This window comes from Ctenocephalides felis, unplaced genomic scaffold, assembly GCF_003426905.1.
Source record: "Ctenocephalides felis isolate EL2017-DRISC unplaced genomic scaffold, ASM342690v1 CF-g0.4_SCAFFOLD_00845, whole genome shotgun sequence".
NCBI classification, from domain to species: Eukaryota; Metazoa; Arthropoda; class Insecta; order Siphonaptera; family Pulicidae; genus Ctenocephalides; species Ctenocephalides felis.
This window is the reverse complement of record NW_020536999.1, coordinates 66,307,989-66,332,121: the sequence shown is the minus strand read 5'-3', so window position 1 is coordinate 66,332,121 and position 24,133 is coordinate 66,307,989.

Here is a 24,133-nt window from a genome sequence, read left to right as displayed (position 1 = left end):
GCACCTCTAGTTTAGTCTTATATTATAAGAACAAAAAGTTCAAAACCATCGGAATCAAAAGGTGAAAGTTTTTTAGGTAAATTTGATTATCAATCAACTTTATTTATACTAAAATAATTACTAGTGGGGTGGGTGGCATCGTGCCTTAAGGCAAATTGCTGGAATTTCCCGTACCGTAACGAAATGTTCGAGGAATACTAAATGTTTTCAAATAGATTATTATAAATATTGTAACATTGTCTAAAATTTATAAGAATTATATAAACTGAATTGCAAAGTTGAAATTATTTGTAAAGTATATTAGAACTATAGTCAGAATTAAAATTAAATCTGAATTATTTTCATAATTCTAACTTATAGTCAGAATATACAAAAAATTAAAAAAAAAAAAAGTTGAAACAATTTTTTTTCCAAAATCAATTATTTTGTTAAGACAAGCAGAAAGTTCTTTGAATCAATTAAATCGTACGCTTAGTTCTCTCAAAAACTGCCATTTTTTTGTACATTTAGCTTCGTACATTCGAAATGGCTGGGCCTGCCTAAGCGAAAAACTAATAACCACTTCTCCCAATCATTACTAATTGAATGTGTTTTAGATCATTTAAATCGGATGTTCCGTTCTCTCAAAAACTCGATTTCTATTTTCTGCACTCTTTGCTCTTTATCTCCGTAACTGCAGGACCTGCCTTTGTCAAAACCTAATCAGCACATCTCCTTATCGATAGGAATCGAATGTTTTTTGAACCATTCAAATCGGTTGATCCGTACGCCCGAAAACGTGGACGAAAAATTGTATCCATACACACATACACACACACACACATCCATTTTTTCTGAGGTATGCCAGAAATATTCAGAAACCTTCAAAACGTCGAGAAATGTAAAAATTTTCAATTCCGATTTTCGGTCCATTACAATTAACGGGGAAGTTAATTGTTTTCCTACGGGAAGTTAATAAATATCATTGAGAAACAAAACACCATCGTCATCACCGTCAGTTCGTCCTTACTTCACCTTTAATATATGGCTAATTTTGAAAAGTTTTGATTGCAATTACTAGCTTATTATTAACTTCTCCTTTTGGCTTACCTCAGAAAAAATAGATGTGTGTGTGTGTGTGTGTGTTTTGTATTTGGATGATCCAAACAACACTCAATTCGTAAGGACGGGGAGAATGGGTGATTAGTTTTTGGCAAAGACAGGTCCAGCGGTTTCGGAGACACAGAGCTAAATGTGCAAAAAATAGCAGTTTCTGAGAGAACTAAGCGTCCGATTTGAATGATTCAATGAACTTTCTGCTTGTTTTAACAAAATAATTGCTTTTGGAAAAAAAAATTGTCTCAATTTTTTTTTTCAAAAATTATTTATTTCAAAAATTTTTTTTTTGTATATAGAAAATAATTCTGATCTTAATTTTAATTTTGACTTGAGTTTTAATATATTTTAAACAAATAGTTTCAACTTTGCAATTTATATAATTCTTATAAATTTGCAGTTTATATAATTCTTATAAATATTAGACAATATTTATAATAATCTATTTGAAAACATTTAATATTTCTCGAACATTTACGGTACGGAAAGTACCAGCAATTTGACTTAAGGCACGATGCCATACACACCACCAGTTTAATTATTTATATCCTATTATTATATAGAACTTATTACAATTTGAATGGAGTTTTTGACATTCACGGAAAAGGATCTTTAGAGTAAGTTACCAAAAATAATGTTTTGAAGCCATTAAGAAAATCCTGGAAAAAATTAAATATACAATTATTCAAAATTTTCCACATGTTGCATCCACATTTTCATATTAATTTCGAGTGGGTGAATTTTCGTATTATCCCAACGTTTTTACTTGTGTCGGTATACGAAGCACAAAAGTTTATTTAAGTATTCCGCATATTTCATAAAGCTCAGTATATTCTTTATTACCGAGACTAATTATGAAGTTACCTCGACCGAAACATTCAGCGCTTGGTTTTTGTGTTAAGCAAATATAATATTTTATGAAAATGAAGCAAAAGGAATTAATGAAAATCTCAACTTAGAATTCTGAATTGCGGCTGTAATAGATTCTGATTTTATTAATGACCCGGTACAAAGTATATTTGGATAAGTAGAGTACAACGCGTTGGGGAAATAATAGGTCGACAAGAAAAAAATTTTGTTTCGTTATTGTAAAATATCTGCTGACTACTCTTTTTGTCATTTCTTCTGTTAAACATTTCGTAACTTAGTATTTTCATATACGGCAACCCAGCGGTTAACTATTCTATTTTATGTGAGTATATTATGTTACATAAATTTAATAGTTTTTTATTTTAACCACTTTAAGCCTTTGGTTCAATGAGGTTATTTGCTGCTGGGTACATGGCGTACATACCCTTAAGAAACTTCCTCATATAAATATATTGTTTGTCATATTTTCTTGCCACTTTCTCTTTAGTCTTCTGATATGAGAATCTGCTTTTGCAGATCTTTTATACGTGTTTGGACTGTATAATTCTGATAGTGATAAACATATCAATAAATAGCAATTTCTACTCAATACTCTATTTGAGATCTATAATCTAAAATATTTTCTAGCCTATCTGTAGAAGCTGTAATTACCTATAAAATATAGTTATATTTTTTTATACAATTTTCTCACAATTAAAGTTTTATTTAAGTCGATTATGTGAATTCAGATAGTTCAGGTTTTCTCATGTATTTTTGATAGGCGTGCGTAATTTTTGACAGACGAATTCAATTTTCTTTTTCATCATTGTGGTTGTTATATCTTTCTCTATTACCAAAATTTATAATTGGTAATATTAATCTGTATCATAGAGCTCACTCGTAAGTGGCTAGAACGACTGGAACTGAATCCGGCTATTGAAATTGGCTTTTACTTAGATATATAGACAGCAAATAAACCTCACCCGGCATTGATGCTTCAATAAAATATTTGCCTATTACAAAAATTGTAATAATACAATTTGTTACATAGGGATGAGATATTTGTTTGGGTTGTCGACGTAGTGTTGAGTCAAAATAGTCCAACAGCTCATAGGACTCTTAAGTTGTGATAGGTAATAAAAAAGATGATAATTTATATCTGATCTAAATAAAATCACTCTATGAATTGCAAATCAGTACGTTTATATCGACATTCAATTTATTTGACTGTTTAGCATTAATTTGGATGCCTACCAAACCTTTTTTATATTATCTTGTGATTTATATCTTGTCTTGTATATTTGTTCACTTAGCTTCATAGACGATAGAGCAGCTTTTCCAGAGAAAGCTTTTAATTATATCAATAATTACATAATTATTTGTAATGAAATGTCTAAATGATTTGTACGATTATAAAAGTGTGAATATGTAGTCGAAGTTAATAGTTTTGAAATATTTTATACACCAATCCCGTAAAATTCAATATAAAAAAAATCCATTAAAATAGTTCTAAATGTCTAATTTGAAAATTAAACTTTTTTTTCTAATTCATCATCAGTCACTACACTTGAAATTATTCAAAGCCAATCAATTATTTAAATTAAACGGTGAAATCAAATGAATCGTAATTGGTTCTTTATATTTATTTTAAAATTGAAAATACTTCTATTTTATCGATGATTCAAGAATTATTTGAAATCTTGTAGATAGTGTTTTAGCAGAATAATTTGCCTTCTCTAGTATGAAAATATAATTGTTTTTGAAATGCGGAAGGTTCTATAAACAATGAACGGTAATCATCTTTGGCATAACTGATAATTTATCGTCAAAAATATAACCCGCAAAAATATTTTTGATTTATATATTTTTTTGTTGGCTGTATGATGTGTTTTCCAAAAACTATTATAATAACACATCAATGGATAAACTTAAACTTTTCTATAGATATTTAGTGCAATATTTTACTAATTTTACTGATAATTGAATAACTAACTTTTATTGAAAAATTATCACAATAAATTTATACATATATATGTATAAATATATATATATATATATATATATATATATACATATTATTTATTTGTATATCTCGACAAGGTGCATTAATAATTTAAATTAGTAGTACTATATCAAACAAAGGGAAATATTCTTGCACAGAGACTTTTGATGCATTAACAATATTCAAGAATGAAAAAAATAATGCAAATCGATCCGTATTACAAAGTAAATAAAAATGTTATTATTTTAAAAGTAAGGAACAAAAATAGTTACATGACCATAAACCAATTATCCAATATGCTACAACTTTTATATTTCTGTTGTAGTTTTCTCGTTACTCGAAAGAATTTCTATGATATTGTAAACGATTTCATATATTTTTATAAGCCATATTCTTCAAAGCAATATTTACTTTACTTGTTATTTTAAACCCTCTTTATATTTCTTATTTATTTGCAATTTTGCCAGAGAAATGTTTTAAGCGATATTTTTAGAATCCTGTTTAATTCTCTGGTATTTCATTTATCTTCTCTCGTTAAATGAAAAATTTCCACATTAAACTTTTTTGATATTTTTGTATAACAAATGTGGTTTCATATTATAACAAATTTTATTCCTGTATTAATTACGTTTATAGTCCATGCACTGTGCTGATTAAGTATTACTGAAATTTCAAAGAGTTCGAAACTTCGAATCCTTTTCCTTAATTTAATACCATAATAACAATTATTAAGAGCAGATTGTAATTGTATTAAAACTGGGAAAATGTGTATATCTTCAAATAACAAGAAAAGCTCTCTCCGCTTTCATGGTAAGAGCATGGCGATTTATAATCACATTAAAAATTTAATTAAATTTTAAATTAGTTTTATTTATGAAAGTGAATACGAATTAGAGCGCGCAAGAGATGAGTACAAAAGTGTACTCCGATGTTCGAAGTGGATAGGATTCTCAAAAAGTCACTTTTGGAATAAAATATGCGTTCAAAATTAATATAATTTTATTTTATTTACAAATTATGTCAATTTGTAAGTTAAAATTAATGAAATTTTAGTACCAAATAAAATTGTATTCATTTTTTAGAAGTTATTTTTTAACTTCCCATAGATTAAGTTATAGTAATCGCAAAAAATCCAAAATGAAAGTCTTATAAATCTCTGTTTCAAATCTGTGTGTTGGGCGTGTTATTTGTGTATGTGTGTGCGTTGTATGTATGTGTGTGTTTGGATGCAATTCTTCGCTCACGATTTCTAGATCACGGATCATCCGATTTGAATATTTCAAAAACTATTCAATTCGTATTGACGAGGATTTATTCAATTAGTATTTGTTAACCACTAGTTCTTTATTCTAAATTTTGTTATCTATTATATCAACATCTAGCAATATTATTCATTTTTCATAAAAATGCAATACAAAATAAAGAATAGAGATTATTTAGATAAAACAATAATTATTAACCGAAAAATAATGAAACTGACAAGAATTTCAATAATGAAATGCGTTTGGATTTTGTAATACTTGTGGGTTTGAAAATTTTTTTCTATTTAATAATATCGATAAAATTTAGTATTTTTCATTTATAGAACCGTTATTAATTTATTACTTTAGTAATTATATATCATGGTCATGGTCATTGTAGAATAACAATATAATTATATTGTTTCAAAAATCATTAATTATTGTGAACCAAGTAAATTATTATGATTGAGTTATTATCACTTGGCAAATATGTAAATTTTTATATTATACTTGCAATTACAATCAAGTTAAAAAAACATCACTTAGATGCACCTAAAACATACGTAAAACAAAAAGTGAAAAGTATTTTTTTATGGTGGATAAAAATGCTAAATGAGACGAGCAATAACCATATGTGATACGTTAAAATTTCTGGACAAAAATCTTTAATGATAATAAACGTTTTTGTGTTTTTTTATCTTACAATAAAATTCTATTTTATTCAATTTATCCATTATTTGCACATATTGTTGCAAAATTCATTCATTAAAATAATTCATTCAATAATTAAGACAGATTTTATATTTATACTTTGAACATTCAAATTTATAATTGATATTTTACTTTTGGACATTTTTATCAATTCTGTTTCGAAAAATCACATTTTACATTTTGTATTGAAAATTTATGCTACATACATTTTGAAAAGTTTATTGACGAAAAATAGATTTTCCAATATTATTTCAGCAACAATAATTCATAGGTTAAATTTAAATAGCTTTATATGATTGCATTTGCGGAATGTGGAAAATAATACATTTTTTAATAAAAATAAAGAAGGTAAAATTATTTTATTCCGTTAGTAAAATTTTGTCACCAGTTTTATACGTAGTATATATAAATTTATAAATATTGGTAAGATATCTTACAGTATGAATATAGTAGTTTTTGATATATTACTATAAAGATGATTATTTTGAAAATATTGCATGTAGAATAAATCACATTTTTTGTTACTCAAAAGTATCAATTTTATACGCGGAATATATAAATCTTTCAACACTTGTGCGAAAGTTTAAATATTATGAATTCTTTTGAAAAACCTTAATTATTGCAATTTTATCGCGATGAAATCTAATGTTGAACTTAATATATCATATTAATCTTGTCTGAAAACTTTTGAGAATCTTTAAAATTAAAGGAGAGACAAAAGGGACTCTGGATTTGCGACTAAAAATGTAATTAGCAAGAATTAAGAAAGCACTAATGACCGGAAACAAGGATTATTGGGGGCCCGGAAATTATTTTAAATTCCATTAGGCATACGGAACCGCTCGTCTTACTTCTTTCATATTATAAGCTTACATTCATATTTTCCAAGTGATAGAGATTTTATCTTGAGCGGCTTTGTTCGAAATTAAAAAGATTTTGGTGAAATGTAAGATGAACTCTTTTACTTGAGCATTTGGCTAAATAACATTTTTTGATACATAACCCTCTTTTATAATATTACAAATTAAAGTGCAATGCCAAACTACATTATGATCAATTCACAGCTGCAATTGGAAAATAATAAAAAGAATGAACATATTGTTTTTGTAATTCTTCTCTTAGGAGAATTGTTATAATATATAATAATTTCCCTAAACATTGAAATTCTATTTTTTTGGAAAAGTTTTGTTCTTTTACCTTTTTTTCACATGATTTTGTTATCACGCAAAATAGAGATAAATGTATTGTAATATTTATACAACATTTTAAGAGTATAATGCATTTGAACAAAAAACTCATTAATATGCTCACCTCATTAAAATAACTGTGTTTATAACTACAAAAAAATTGAAGTAATTAAATTTAAATTTAAATTAAAGAAATTAGAAGTTATTCTTACAGATTGACTTCCAGTTTATTCCATCATCTTATTTTGCAAAATAATATTAACTAACATGAGTGAAGTCTTATGTACAGTACAAGAATTGAAATTTGAAAAGAACTGTAATGCACTGCAAACAGTTTTTTTTTTTAATTTTCTCTATAGTTGTTTTCTCACAATATGATACTCTGAAGGATTACGATATGTTCGATATATTCGATTTCGAGATTTTCAAAATACTGCATATATGGGAAGTTTTATTATTTAATATTATTCAATATTTTAGCTTCATTTCACACATATTCTAACGCAATTAATGAAATACTTAGTAATCCCGAATTATGTAAAACATATTTATTTTTATTATTACTTAAGAGAGTCGTGAACTGTTTATTTCAAAAATAAAAAATAAAAGTCTTTGCTTTTACTGCAATCTAAACATTACGATTTCCAAGTGATAACTTTCAAACAATTTTTAAATTATCTGTAATTATACTATTTATAACTTCAGCATTAATTTCACTTTATATGACAGCAATTCAATTTTATTTATTTATCAAAGTTCAGAAGGTTTACTACTGAGTAACATTTTTGAATAGATGGTAATTATTCATGTATCCTCAAAATTAGTAAATAACTTTTTTTACTGTGTAAAGACAGATTGTAATTGATACAAAATAAATAAAAAAGAAACTAATCACATTAAATATAGTACACATACTCGTCCTTGCAGTCCCTAAATTTTAGCTTATTTTTCCGAAATTTCAATTAATTTATATTGTTTAACGAATTTTCATAAGACTGTTTAGTGCATAAATTATGTTACGATGTTAAATTTTATGAAAATCGTCGAAATAATATTTTAATAAATTATTTTGTGAAATATTAAGCATCTGCTTCAAGAAAATCCTACATCTATCTTAAAATCTTACATCTATCATGTACGTAGTCATTCATATTATTTAATAATTAAAATTAATGATGAAATTTTTTGCACAGCTGTAAAAATATTGTAAGCAGTTTCCTAATATTTTTGCTAATTTCAAAGCTATTTCTGATGACTTGGCTGATCTTCTAGAAAATCTAATTGTGGCTCCTTCTTATCGAATTAATTTCAATGACTTTTTAATTTGTAACATCCAAATATTGATTTAACAAATCGCAAAAGCGACTTCTGAAACAAATTTTGACCATTATGTTTGTTAAAACGTTTAATTTATAAAATTAAGCAACTATTCGTAGGGTAGTCGTAGTACTAGTAATATATTAGTATATGATCATTAAGCCGTAATATTTCAGTATGTTCTTCAAGACCATGATATCTATCGCCAAAAGTTTCATAAAAGTCGTCAAAAAAAATTGTCAAATTTTGTGTTTTTCACTGATTTAATCAATAATAGCTACCGTAATGTTTTAGACTCCATCTAATTTTTAGTACATTTATAATACATTTTTTTCCAACTCGTGACTAATAATGCACGCGTTCCAACTCCATCTCCTGCGAATAAAAGTTAATTAAACAAGTCACGATGCATTATATCATTCTTAATAAATCCGTTGATTCGCATGGTAGGTGTAAATCTCATTTCTCGGCGAATTGCTTCTGAGGAGAAGCGTTCATTTAATCACTGCACACAACAATTTCCGCGGCGCAGACTTTTCCGCTGAAGGAAAATGCGCTCGGAAAAGCTCGCGCAGTGCACGTCAGGGAGGGTGTAAAGTTCATCGATCTCCTATTAAATACATACAATGCTTAGTGATTTGTGAGACCGCCCGTTATGAACTTAAATTACCGATTACGACGCTCAGGCTTCAAACAGACCGCCGGCAACTCGAGCTAGACAAGGCAATGGCAATAGCATCCGATTTAGAAAATTTTGTATTTATTAAAAACCGATGATTATTACAGTCATGATTAATTAAAAAACATGATCTGCAGTATTTTTCTCATTCGAAAATAATTTCAAAATAATAATCTTGGTTATAATACACACATAACGTGTAACACGGGGGTTACAGGAATGATCGGTTCCATAAAAAACCGTGAAACTCGAAGCACTCACGTTTATCAGGAAAAAACGTGCAAAACAAAATTCACTATAGAAAAGCCCTTTTTCATTTATTAATATGACAAGTAACAAATATATTGATCATAATAAAATATTAATATATTCAATATCAAACAAATTTAATATTTTCAATATTATTCCAATATTAAAACAAATTTGAGTATTAAAGCAAACCTATTTTTGCTGTCAATTATATACAAACACTAATTAAAAACAAAGTTTGAAAACTAGTGGTATATGGCATAGTGCATTAAAAGAAATTGCTGGAACTTCCCGTTCCATAATGAAATATTTGAAGAATTAAATTTAGTAAAAAAAGTATGTTTTGGAAATTAAAAATAGAAAGAAATTCTTTCCCGGAAGCAATCGTTTCATCAACACAAGCAGAAAGTTTTTTAAAACATTCAAATCGGATGCTTAGTTTTCTCAAAAACTACCATTTTTGCTCAATTAGCTTCGTATCTTTGAAACGGCTAGGCCTGTCTTACTCTGAATATTTTAAGGATCATTAAAGTAGGATGCTCTGTTCTCTCAAATACACACGATTTCTATTTTCTGCACTCTTTGCTCCGTATCTAATATATAATAAAAACTAATAAGCATATCTCTTTACCAATAGGTGTCGAATCAGTTGATCTGTGCCCCCCAAAACGTGTACGAAAAACTGTATCCATACATACATAATACACACACATCCATTTTTTCTAAGGTATGAAAAATTGTTCGGAAACCTTCAAAACGTGAAAATTACAATAACTTGCTTTACTGAAAATTAACAATGATGCTCTTTTGGTATTTCAAACCAACTAGCCTATACATGCATAAAATTTAGTTTTGATCATAAGACCAAAATAAAATTCCCATTCCCATCTACATAAACCCACCATACTAACATTAAGAATTCCTAACTGTAACATACATTTTGTAGTGTTGTATTTTGACAGTAAAACAATTAAAATTATATTGTAGATATGAGCAAATTAGAGTTCAGTGTTTATAATTCTCACACTTGATGTTGATAATATATTTTTACTTACATCCCAGCTTTCATTCAGTACTGGAATCCATGAGAATTGAACTAATCTAAGAACACTTACAATTCGGTATCCTTATATTATAGTTAATATATTGCTCCGTGGAATGATAATTTGCACTATAGTAAAATATATATGCTTTGACATTACAATAAACCACACTAATAAACATGTGTGATATTTAGTATGTAAAGCGTATTTCATTCTGAAGTAAAAACAAACTTCGATTTATAATATAAACTAGGTGTAGATGGCATTTTGTTCTAAGGCAATTTGTCTGAACTTCCTCATATGCGTGAATAATCGGTTTAATAATTATCTGATTTGTCTATGGTTTAGATGTTCACCTGTCTAAATGTCTACCTGGCTGCGTTGTCTAATTGTTTACACTGTACCTGCCTTCATGTCAGCCTGTCTACCTGTCTATTTTTCAATTTGCCTTTATGTCTATATCTTTATCTTCCTATCTGTCTACTTGTCCGTCTACCTGTCCATCAGTCTACCTATCATCTGCGTATCAACATCTCTACATCTATATGAATTCATAAAAATGATTTATAATAATCAAATCAGACCTTATAGCTTATAATGTCAATCTTTTTTCTATATAATTACTATAACCTACCCTGCACTGAGTTGATAAGGAAAAGCTTAAAAATATTCATCGAGTATTAGTTTTTTTAAATATTGAGTTTGATTCTGATTTGGTTATTTATTAATTGGCTTCGCTTACTCGAGCTTCTAGCCGTCTACAACATTACTTCTATATACACTCATATTCTATATCATTTTTTATTTTATACTACCTACTTTATATAAATTCTATTCTTCTTTATACATTTTCAACTTTTCTGTATTTTTTTTACTATCCAATCATTTTATGTTCTAAGCTCTTCTTTCTTCTTCTAATACTTTAATTCTAATTCTCAAATCTTTATACATGGTTCTGATCATTTATACATATTAGAGATGGGTAACTCACTCCGGAGTTATCTCTTCGATTCAATACCTCCCTCGGAGTGATTCTTAGTGGAGTTGTCTCGCAGGATTTGCCATATCCTACTTCCCTAACTGATACTAAATCGGTTAATATGTGCAGATATTTGCTTGAGATTATTTACTAGTACAAAGATTTGGGTCGGAAGAAGTGTTTTTTTTCTTGTCTCACAGGTAGTTTTAGGACTTTCCAAGTATATAATGTCTCAAAATAATGCCATTTTGTATTCTATGTTCTGTATACGATAATGTTTGTCCGTAAATGAGCTCTTTCAATAGTATACAACCAGCTAAAAAATATTTAGTATTATATTATAACTTTTACACAATTATGATTTTATGATTGTGTAAAAGTAATGCTAACTACCTGATGTATAATTAATACTCGAAAAGGAATTAATAAAAGAATGTGAGGTATTATTATTTTGTGAAAAACATTATACACAAAGATGCATAAAATAGCAATTATTATAATAAAATGAACAAATTAATAAATCCTTAGATATGTTAACAACACACTAGAGAACACATTTTTGTCTAGTATTATGTTTCAAAGTTTTCGGAGTTGTGGAGTTAAGTGGATATAACTCCTCTCTGAAGCGGAGTCAAATCCTAACCGATCCGGCTTCGGATATGATAAATCCATCTCTAATACATACGTATGCATTATTACATATCATCAGTCAATTATAAATCTAAATGAACCACTTAATATTTTTCAAATTGTTGTCGGGGATTCCAACTCAGAACCTCTAACGTGTGAGTGGGGATCGCTACTCTATGAGCTATTCCCGACACAACATATTAAGTTACTAGTTCATATAACAAAAAAAACAATATTTTTAAGGTAAATAACAATTGATTGATTCCTAGATTTATTGGTAATAAATGGTAAATCCGTTAGATTTGACGTTGACGATCACTGTGTTGTGGGGGTTAGCCATAGCCTATCGTAGCGCTATATCCGTTATTTCGCATTCAATCAGCGGCCAACACTTCAGCGTAGTTTGTGGCTTTGAAATCGCGTGCCCGATTTATTTCAATCACAGTCATGTGCCGTGCGGTTGTTTTAAAAGCGCATACCTACACATAAGTACATAACATTACATGAGCTTAAGTATAAGCACGAATGTATTCATCTACAATCTACAATTCTACATGAATGAAGGGGATTTGAACAAATAATGCAACTAGATGCAAAGTAGATGGATTTGGCTTAGTGTTCATTTTGGATGCATTGTTTACAGCCCTAATTAGTCATTTATTACGTCATTAACTGCATTTAATTAGTGTTTCGTTGTTGCACTTGTATTAAAAAATCTGTGGTGGAGTTTGGCTTTTCTTAATTGAAGTAACAGGAAATTAAGCTAAATGTGTAATACTAATGAGCTATCCAAACATGTTATAGACGACGACTAATTATGGGTAATATTGTTGAAGATGGCAATGGAGTATCAATTAACACCTCCCGGTAATCCAATTCAATGGTTTTCTATGCAATAGCATGTGTTGCATTATACATAATACACTTGCTTGCGAAAAAAGTTTTCTTAGATGCCTAGTGATAGATTGTAATAATAATTTGCATTATTCAGCTCAATACTTTTATCATTTTTAGGAGAAATATCATTGGTAATTTACATTTTTTGTTGTATTTGTTTTTCAAATCAAAAATGAAACAAACAATTTTAATGCAATTGGTAGACCTTTATGAGCACAAATCAAATCTAGCAAAGAAAAAAAATTTCAATTAAAAAGTGCTTTGACAATTGGATCACTGCTTATTTCCTTTATCACTTTGAATATGAAAAATCATATTATTATACTTATCTGTTGATTTTTTGCTAACGAAACAATTTAATAAATCATAGATAGGAATAGTCTATAAACTGTACTCCATGTAGCTCAACTAAAGATCAGCAAAAATATAGAAATCAGTCCTGAAAGGTTTTACTCTATTGAATATCATTTTTCATAAAATCTATTGGCAATTATATTTTGTATCCTTTGATATTTGGTGGAAAATGAACAAAATTGTTTTTCCGTGAATATATTGCTGTTCTCGAAGACGTCGATTACGAATTGGATACTGTTCTGGATGATATTATGAACAAATCACGGTGTGTTAATTATCAGTGTTGAAAATTTATATCGTATGGAACGAATAATGCCCATGACCCTACAGATAAATACAAATACCATAAGATTAATTGGCTAGTTAATAATAGTTTTAAAATTCATTAAATATAAATGATAAAATCAATCGTTTTCCTTTGTATACACATCTTTGTTTCTAACATACTCACATATTGTTCTTTTACTAAAAAAAGTGGAGTGATAACTAAAGTATAATTTTCAATAATTAATTAGAAATTGATATAAAAGCAATACAAGAGTTTAATTATTGTGTCTGTGAACTGTGAATATTCAGCGTACCAAACATTAGGAGAATATTATAATATATACTATTAAGTTAGTGAGTAACTTTTTAAAATTTTTAGAGTTACCTACTCAATCATAGGCTCCAATACATTTAAATTGATTATTTAATTTGAAGTAATTTTAACCAAGTTTGCTTGCACCTCAAGTATGAGCAGATCAAGCACTTTTCATACTATAAATGTAAATTCACACATTCGTAGTGAATAATAAATTAAAAAATTTATAGTACACCACGTCATCTAGTCTAATAAAATGCTGTCAAAAAATTAAACCATGCCTGTTTATATAATAATATTATATAGAAGTACATGCACCTTTGTTTTTATATATGTTATATTAATGTTGTCAATGTACCAAAATATTATTTGATAATTTCTGAGTTCTTCTACATTAATAGAAATTTGATGATATATTGGAATTTAGCGAAATTGTCTTCTCAAAATAATAGGTATAAACATTAATAGTTTATTGCTACCATGCATTATATTGTCAAATACTATCACAAATATTCATACAGTTTATCAGACATGATACTGAATTGTTGTTGAATATTAATAATCATGAAGACATATTACACAGTTCCACAAAATAAAAAACGTTGTCTATATTAGGTGCGCGGCACATGTTTTCCATTATAGTTTTTACCGCTGAATAAGAAAATAAAAAAAAACTGTTGGTCAAATGACAAAAAAATTGAAAAAAAAACTTGCAAAATCCGACCTAGTAATTCATGTGCATGGTACTTATAATCTTATAATTTTTGTCATTTCTTAGCCCTTTCAACCTTTGGTGCGACAACAATTTAGTGTTTTCTTAATTATTAATTTTTTTTATAGAATACAGCAGTGTTATATCAACACATTTTCAGATATTCAATTTGCAAATATGGTTGCAGATTGGAAATATGTTTGCAAACTACTGCTGAATTATATAATATGAACTTAATAGATCAATGGAAACTCAATAGTCATTTGAGGTAAAAAAGACCAGGAAATGACAGAAATTAAAATATTTTGAATATGCAGAACAATTACTAGATTGTAGATTTTGTTTTTTTTAAATAATTTGTTTCAATTCTTTGCCATTTGACGCCGAATTTTGATTTTAGATTCGCGTTCTGCGGTAAAACTGCATTGAAAAACATATGCCACACACCTAATACAGACATTTTTTTTATTTTGTGGACCTGTGTTATTGTTATGAATACAATTAACCATGTTCGAAATTGTGAGTAAATTCAATGATAAAATCAATTACCATTTTAACTTTAAATCTTATCCATTATTTCGTGACATTTTTCACATCAGCTTGGAACAGATATTATCGACTTTGTGCGAAAGTTCACACTTAAATCGGATGGCCGCACCATTACTAGAAAACAGTAATAAATAATTCGCCAGATTTGAAACCATTAAATTTTACACGCCATAAACTATCTACAATGCTCGACATAATAAGAAATTCATTCAGCAGAACTTGTTGATTGCTCTCTATATTATTTAATGCCATCGAAGTTTCTGAAATTAATCAAAATCGTCCAAACAGTACTTCATATTCAATAAAGCAATTTTATAACGTCCTAATGGAATTTTGATAGGACTGGCGTTCAGGCGGCAGCTCGTAACTTTTCGTCGCTCTCCTGCATGCGCGTGCAGGAGCAGGAGCAGGAGCAGGAGCAGGAGCAGCGCTATGTGTGCGCTATTCATCTGGCCAAGAATTTATTGCTCGCCTTTTCGTTTACATAGAACTAACTCACAGTGTGTGCGCAATTTAATCTCAATCGCGTTAGATTTATTTCGTGCCGATGGCGTCAGTAATCGAGCTCTGAATGTTATTGCACTACTTCCAGAAACTATCACAGAACCAGTGCTATATTGACATTATGTCTTAAGGCAAATTCTTGGAAACTTCCTGATTTCTGAATAAATGTTAATTATTTATATAAAACCCACTTGGATATGTACAGTATGTTCATAATATAGCTTTTGTAATTTTATTACTTCAAGTACTAGAGTAGGTAAAATACGGACAAAATGGCATTCATGAACGAAATGAAACAGTGGCCTTACTAACTTCCCGTAGGGTAAGAAAATAAAAAAAAATATTTATCCTTATGTTTCAAAGGTTTCTGAACATTTGGGCATACCTTAGAAAAAGTGAATGTATGTGTGTGTGTGCGCGGATACAAATTTTCGTCGACGATTTCGGGAACACCGATCAACCGATTTGAATAATTAAAAAACGTGCTGATTAGTTTTTGGCGAAGGTAGGTCTAGCCGTTCCAAAGATACGGGGCAAAAAGCTCCAAAACGGTAACTCAGTTTTTAAGAGAACGGAGAACGGGAACGATTTTTTTTTTTATTTATCCTTATGTTTCAAAGGTTTCTGAACATGTCAGCATACTTAAGAAAAAAAGATGTATGTGTTGCGTGTGTGCACGGATCAACCAATTGGAATATTTCAAAAAGCATTTGATTCATATTGATAAGGATACGTGCCGATTACTTTCTGGGCAAGTCAGGTCCAGTCGTTTCGAATATATAAGACAAAAAGTGCCAAAAACGACAATTCAGTTTTTGAGAGAACTGGAGTCCAATTTGAATGATTCTAAAAACATTTTATTTGCAATGACAAAATTAATAAATAATTTAATTTTCCGGTCTAGCGGTTGTGGAGACCTATAATTACAATCCAGTCAGATACTGAGCGTCATTGTCACAGTATTGTCGCATATTTCAGTTCAAACATTTATCATGCCATCAAAAGCTCATTTTGGGTGCTAATTACTCATATTTTTTAAAGACTTATTTTTTATTAGTTGGAATTATTTTCAATAAAATCGAAGATTTCAGGAATTTGCCTTAATTACAATTAATTTCAATTGATTTTATTGCAAATATCAAGTGTTTGATGGAATTGTGATTACTTATTAATTTTTGTTCACTTTTGGACAGAATGACAACAATAGACAAAATGATAAAGTATTTAAAATATTGCAAGCATTACATTCAAGGTTGAAATAAAATCAGAAACCTGGCAAAGATGATTGGCTTTTAATTTCTACTTTAACTAATACTAAAAAAGTGTAAATAATATCCAGAACTTTAATTTAAACCTCCGTTAACTAGAGCAAATAGATCTGATGTTTTTGAGAAATTCTAAATATTTTTTTCAATATCTCAGATTTTGTAATTCCAATTTTGTTGCAATATTATAATATTTAATAATACTAATCTAAAATATACACTTTTTATATAAAACTAATAATTTATGATCATGAAACATACTTATTATACTCCTGCAAATTGTTTTGATAGTTATGTATACCCTTAACAAACTGTTATACTAATTAGTTTACTAAATTACATAATTAGCTTGAAGCAATTATAATCACTTATGAGCATTTAATGCAGTATGTATCAAAATATTAGACCACAAGTTCTATGAGATATTTCCGTATAATTTAAAAATATTTTATATATTGTAAATTATAGTAAAAATTAAACATCTAGGTGCAATTTAGAACAATTTGCAGTTTTTTTCTGATATGTGCTTAATCAATATTAGAGTTAGAAACTTATAAAATTGTGACCACAGAATTTTGAAATATTCCTCTGATATACAACATTTTATTAAATTGTCAAATAATTCAAAGATTAATTATGAAGACATAGCCTGGCTCATGCTTACTAATCAGCACTTTTATCAACCAAGCTGTTCGAATGATGTTTGAATTTCAAAACCGCGTCAGAATAGTGGAAAGCAAAAAAAAGCAACGGCATGACCGATTGTTGCATAAAACTAATCAAAACAAGACCTTACAGAGTTTCATCGAACCTCGACCACCAGTCAAACTTTGGTTTAATTATATACATTCACACATTTTTCAAATTTTCAAATTAAGTGCAATCGATTCAAAATAGCTTAAAATGTCTAGAAAACATGAAATTAGCAAATCGAAAAATACCAAAGATAAATCTGTTAGCACAATCAAAGGTTTAAATTAAAAACGGAAACCCCCAATATTTATCCTGTTGAAGGACTCACAATCAGTCACGGCGTGACAATCTGCATACTGAAACAAAAACAAATCCGAAAACCCCCGAAAAACATTTCGCAGTAAAACAGGTAAAGCATTTTTTTTACAAAATCCGACAGACTGTCAATAAAGCCCTCACGATGATCATTGCTTATGCAAATCCAGACGGATTTCAGTTAGCCTATTTCGAACGACGCAACACACGAAAACAAATACACACACGCACCAAAGAGGATGCGAAGGCTTTTACAAACATCATCGATAATATTTTCGGGATCGTATTTTTGAAATTTTATTATTTTTTGTCTATATGTCGTACGCACTTTAACTTTGCTTTGTGTAGTTTTGTATATTAACCTCTTTATGATAAAATTCTTCAGTACTTCAATCTTTCATATTAGTACGCCCTTATAATAAGATATGAAAGTAAAAACGTGAATGTATGCAAGATCCTTGAGACATTTGGGTCATGTCGCCTATTTTATTTATTTCGTGGGTGTTTGAACTTCGACAAAATTTACTAGAATTAATTAATTATGATCAAACCGCAGTGGTTGCTTAGGGAATGCAATACCGATTTTAGCGCAGATATCACTTTAAAACCGTTAGATTTTTACATAAGATTTAATAAATACCATTATTAATTAATCAAATTCAATTTACTGACAAGAAATGAAGCTGTTTGGAGAGCAATAAATATTCAGTTTAATGACGAGTTGAGATAATATTTTGACATTTGTTCATGCTATAAAACCACAAAAAGATGTATATATATATATATATATATATATATATATATATATATATATATATGCCATTATGGAATTTATAGATTCTGAAATAAAAAGATATACCTATTTATGCGATTATGGAATTTAAAGGTTCTGAAAAATTCAAACTCGAGAGTAATATGTATCAACTACGGCTTATGCAAAAATATCGAAAAGACCGGTAAAGATAGAATTGACATGCATCTTAATGAATTGGGCTGTTGAGTAAGATGAGAATACCATCCCAAGAAAGAAAATTGCCACGAGGCCTCATTCAGTCCAGTTGAAATAAAATACTCTTGATTTGCTATTTTTTACGTTTTTTTTTTTAAATTTTGTTTTGTTATTTTTATTATTACGCTGCTGGGTGTTCCTACTATTTTTTAGTTAATATTGTCAAATATTTAAGCAGCCTGTGCTTAATTTAAAAAAAAAAACAGGTTGTATAACATCACAAAAAAATAGCCTTGATCTCTAATTTTGTTAAGCAAGAAGTGAAACAAGAGCGCAAATTTATCTATATCAATTTGAATTAATGGATAACAAACTTAAAAATACAAACAGAACGATCTCAATGAAAATCTGCAATTGTATCTAATTAATATTATTAATCTGATATAAAGAATACCCTTATTTAATCAAATCACAATATTGTTTAATTAGTAAAATTCTAATTTAACAACTTAATTTTTTTCTTGAAAATCTTCAGTTTGAGCAACTACATGCATGTTAAGGTTACAGAGTGTTCTATTTCTTTAAGTATTGTATGAAATTAAAAAAAAATTGTTTCAATATACAAACGAGGCAAAAAATTACAGCAGAAGGTTCACTAACATTAATTAATATCGTATTTTATTATTATTATGTATTTCAATTAAACTGCAATCACAACTTTACTGACAATTACTTGACAATTTATTAGCTGTTTTTGGTGATTTGACTTAACTTGCTGGGTCGATTTTATAGATGAAAATTTAATCAGTTTTCCTATCTTTACCTGATGAAGAATTTATCATTACCTTTTCTCGAGAGTGATAAATATTGATAATTGACACAATGCCGGTTGAGGGCTATTTTTACTATTTAGTTACATGTTGCTATATATATTAAACAGCAGCTTGACGTCAGTCTTCTCGAGGCAGGTATTGAACCCATAGCTTTAACCACTGACCCAAGAACAACTCTAGATATAGTAATTGAGTTAAATCAATGCGATTGATTGAGATAATTTGAAAATAAGCACATATATGGAAATAAAATTAGTATAACATTAATTTACTCGTGGTAATTCAAACAGTTTTCCTATCTCTACCTGAATAATTTATCATTACAATTCCTAGAGAGTGATAAATATTGATAATTGATACAACGCTGGGTGAGGGCTATTTTTACTTAGTTACATGTTGTATCTGTATCAAACAACAGCTGGACATCAGTCTTCTCGAGGCAGGTATCAAACCCATAGCTCAAACCACTGACCCAAGGGCAAACCTAGATATCCTAATTTAGTTAAATCAATGCAATGAAATTGGTAGATAATTTCAAAATAAGCATATAATATATGGAAATAAAATTAGTATAAGTCTAGTATGTTATCTATTCATTTAAATAATAAGTCAAATAATATATGATTGTTTATCACAGAAATGAGTCACATGAGTGACAATTGTTTGGCAAATAACAAAATTTGTAGTAGTTAAACAACTGGCTTTACTTTTGGCATGACCTGGTATTGTCATATAGCAGTAATAAAAACTTGCACAGGATAATATTGAACATAACTAGTTCTTTTTGATAAAACCAAGGAAAAACTTTCATAAAGAGTGTTTTACGATTTGACATTGGAAGCCTCAACTTAAGAACCTGTTTTCTTCTTCAACTAAAGAAGGACAGAGTACCTTCTGCATACAAAATAATATTTATAGTGCAAAATTCACAAGGTGATTCGATTGTATACTTTTCTAAATATAGTCATCCGAAAACCTCGGCAGCGTCACATCGAAATTCAGCTCCCAACTCTATCCGTTCGTCATACAAATAGTGTTCGCATATCGTATGGGCTCTTTGTCAATTCCATCGCATTATGGCACACATATCCGGCCGGATCAGGCTCTGATACACGACGTCTGCTACATTGTACGCTCTCATATATTTTGCAAATGTTCAAATTTCACACAAATACACACAGTAACGCACAATGCCTACTGTTGTGACTAAATTTAATGACCCCATGTCGTCGGAGCCAATTTTGGACGCACTCGAGAATTTGATATTTTGATAGTGTTATATATGGATATTAACTTCTCGAAGGAGAAATTTTGATTTGCTAATTTTCTCATTGTCGATTCAAATAATTTTGATTGGAATAAAACCAAATTTGCAAAAACTGTTTGTGTGGGTTTTTGTATGTGAGCCCATTTTTAACCTATTATCGACGTATACTCAAAAACGGCTTCACCGATTTGAAAAATTTAAAAATCATTCGACGTAACTCGAAAAGCACTCCTGTTTACCGATTGGCGCGTAGATATGTAAACCCGTAATTTTCAACTTCCCGAAGGATAATTTACGTTTGTGCCCAAAAATCCGATTCGTTAATTTCGTTTTCCCGACTTTTCAAGTCATTCTGAATCAAACGTGACCAAATATGGATATATATATATATATATATATATATATAAGTATATGTGTTTGTATGCATATATGGCTATGTGTGTGAGCCCATTTTTGACCTTTCACTCGAGGTCTATTAGTTTTGCGTAACAATCGGCTAAGAAATTTCTTTGTAATTCCAAAACAGTGTGTTTTTCTTCCACGTTTTAGCCCATAATTGTGAATCAATTTTGAAAATTTAAGAACTGTTCGAACGGAGTTGTTTTAGTGTAATTAGTTGTTGAAAAAAATGATGATTTTCATTATTCAGCAAACGTGCTAGCCAAAAATTCTGAATCGATTTCAAGATCTAACAGACTGTTTTAGAGATACTAGCTGGTAATACTAGCTGATTAGATTTTGGTGAAGGTCGTTGAAATCATTGAATAAATGAGCAGCAATTTTTTTGACGTTAGTCAAAATGTGACCTTTTTTCAACAAAAAACGGCCAGACAAAAAATGACACCAACAAAAAAAAAACTATTTTTTTACTGATCTTAACAAACATGTTTGTTGAGGATGAATCCTCACAACTGAATGTATCAACTAAAGTGCATAGTTCTAACATTCTAGTAGTGCTTATAAATCACTCGTAAATTAACAAATATTTATTCATATTATAAAATTTACATTAAAATATATTCATTTATATTATACATATGTATTGTTTATTAATATAATATGTAATATATAATGTACTTATGTTTGCATTTGTCATATGTATTTACAAACGGTATCCATTGCCCACATAGATTCACTAAATAAAGTATCTTTCTGCTTTATAAATTTGTTTTTGTTATACAGAATATTTTATTTATTGATTTGTATAAATTGAGAACTACTTCAGATTTTATTAGATTCTTTTCAATGAATAAGTAGATACAATTACCTTGTCAAGCTTATTATATATTATCATATTATGTTATATATTAGATTTCTCAATTAATTTTGAGTAAAGATCGATCGTATTTTTTCGTAAGTAATTTAACTTTGCACAATAACAGGGGTGACAAAAATATTATGAGCTGACAGAAAGTGGTTTAATTAGATAAAATCATCCAAGTTTTATATGATGAGCCGATTACCAGTATTGATTCTACAATAACATTTTAATGCATTTGAGCAATAGTAAAAATAAGTTTCTATATAAAAATAACCAATAGATACTAAAAATGAAATTAAGGGGCCGATTCTACCGTAAAATTGACAAATGTTATGGCAAGGCTATGTTATGTACCAGTTTTCATACAAAGTCGTACTAAATACTGTCAGAAGCTGTGCAATCAGGAGTTATAGATAGAGAACGTAACTTTAGATAGAAACATCTCAAATGTAATGTAATGATAACTGGATCTTTCTGATACGGTTTAATGACATATGAGTGAAGTTGCGTTTTATGTGTAAATGCTTAATTGTACATCGAATACATGGCATTTTACAGTATTTAGTACGATTTTGTGTAAAATCTAGAACGTTACATAGTCTTCCCAAAACCCTGGTCTATTTTACGGCAGAATCGGCCCAAAAATGTTTTTTCTTAGCTCAGTTTTTTTTGGAATGTTGCTAACTTGTTGATGGGCAGGAAACATTAGTCTTTCTTGCAATTATAGAAATATTTTATATACCCAAAATTGTATGCCATTTTATTGTGCACATACTGCATTTAATATATTATCTACAATACCACTAAAAATTTACTAGAATGTATTATTTCGTACCACTTAAAAAAATATTTCATTATTTGTTATATGGTTTTTAAGTAACAATAACTCGTAATAGTTTCTGATGAAATATTTGTATGCAAATAATACAAAAACAAAGTTTGAAAACTGAATTTTGTGAAAACCGTCGGAAAGGACGGTCTCGGTTTGTCGGTTTGTTTTAATTCGATAAACACTATTACTTGATATAATTCCAAACAGGATTTGGAACGGAGATAAATTGAATTTCATTTGCATTTCACAGCGTCATGAACACCAGCGAAAGCTCCCGTATATAATGTAGAATAACACAAAACCTGGCGCACTGTGCTTGCTCTGAAGCTTTTAAAAGTACAGCGAAAAACTAAAGAGAATAAGTTCTCGCTTCGGAAGTAATTTACCTTAATGGATTCTTCGAAAATAGAGTTCAATCTCAGTATTAAAATTGCATGAAAAATTTCTATATATTTTAATAGACGAGAAATATTGCTGAGAAAATATGGAAATCAACTATTTGTATTAGAAAAAATAATGTATTTAGATATATACATAACGAACAAATGTAGAATTTTTTTTAAAATAAACTTGCATAATTTTTGCACTAACATCACACATTGTGCTTATAATAGAAATACAGATGATAGACTAATGTCAACATTATTAAATTGCATAGTTAATATAATTGCCTATTGCCAATATTATAATTTGCATAAAATTTTGCAAAATTATTGTAACCATTACCTCAATATTCGATTAAGATAATTTTTAAATGCAAAAGTTCAAAAATTCATTATTTATTAGAGTTTAGAAACCGGTGTATATGTAAGTAACATAAAAATAATAATAATTAGTATAAAAGCACAATATTCATATTTACAGAAGTATTTATTAATTAGATTATTTTGGCAGATTATTGCAATTTATAATTTATAATTTTATATTATACTATAGTTTATAACTACAATGGCTTTATTATAAAAATAATGAATAAATTGCTCACTATAAAAATAAGCTAAAAACTAGTGGGGTGTATGGCATCGTGCCTTAAGGCAAATTGCTGGAACTTCCCGTACCGTAACGAAATTTTCGAGGAATTCTGAATGTTTTCAAATAGATTATTATAAATACTGTAACTTTGTATAATATTTATAA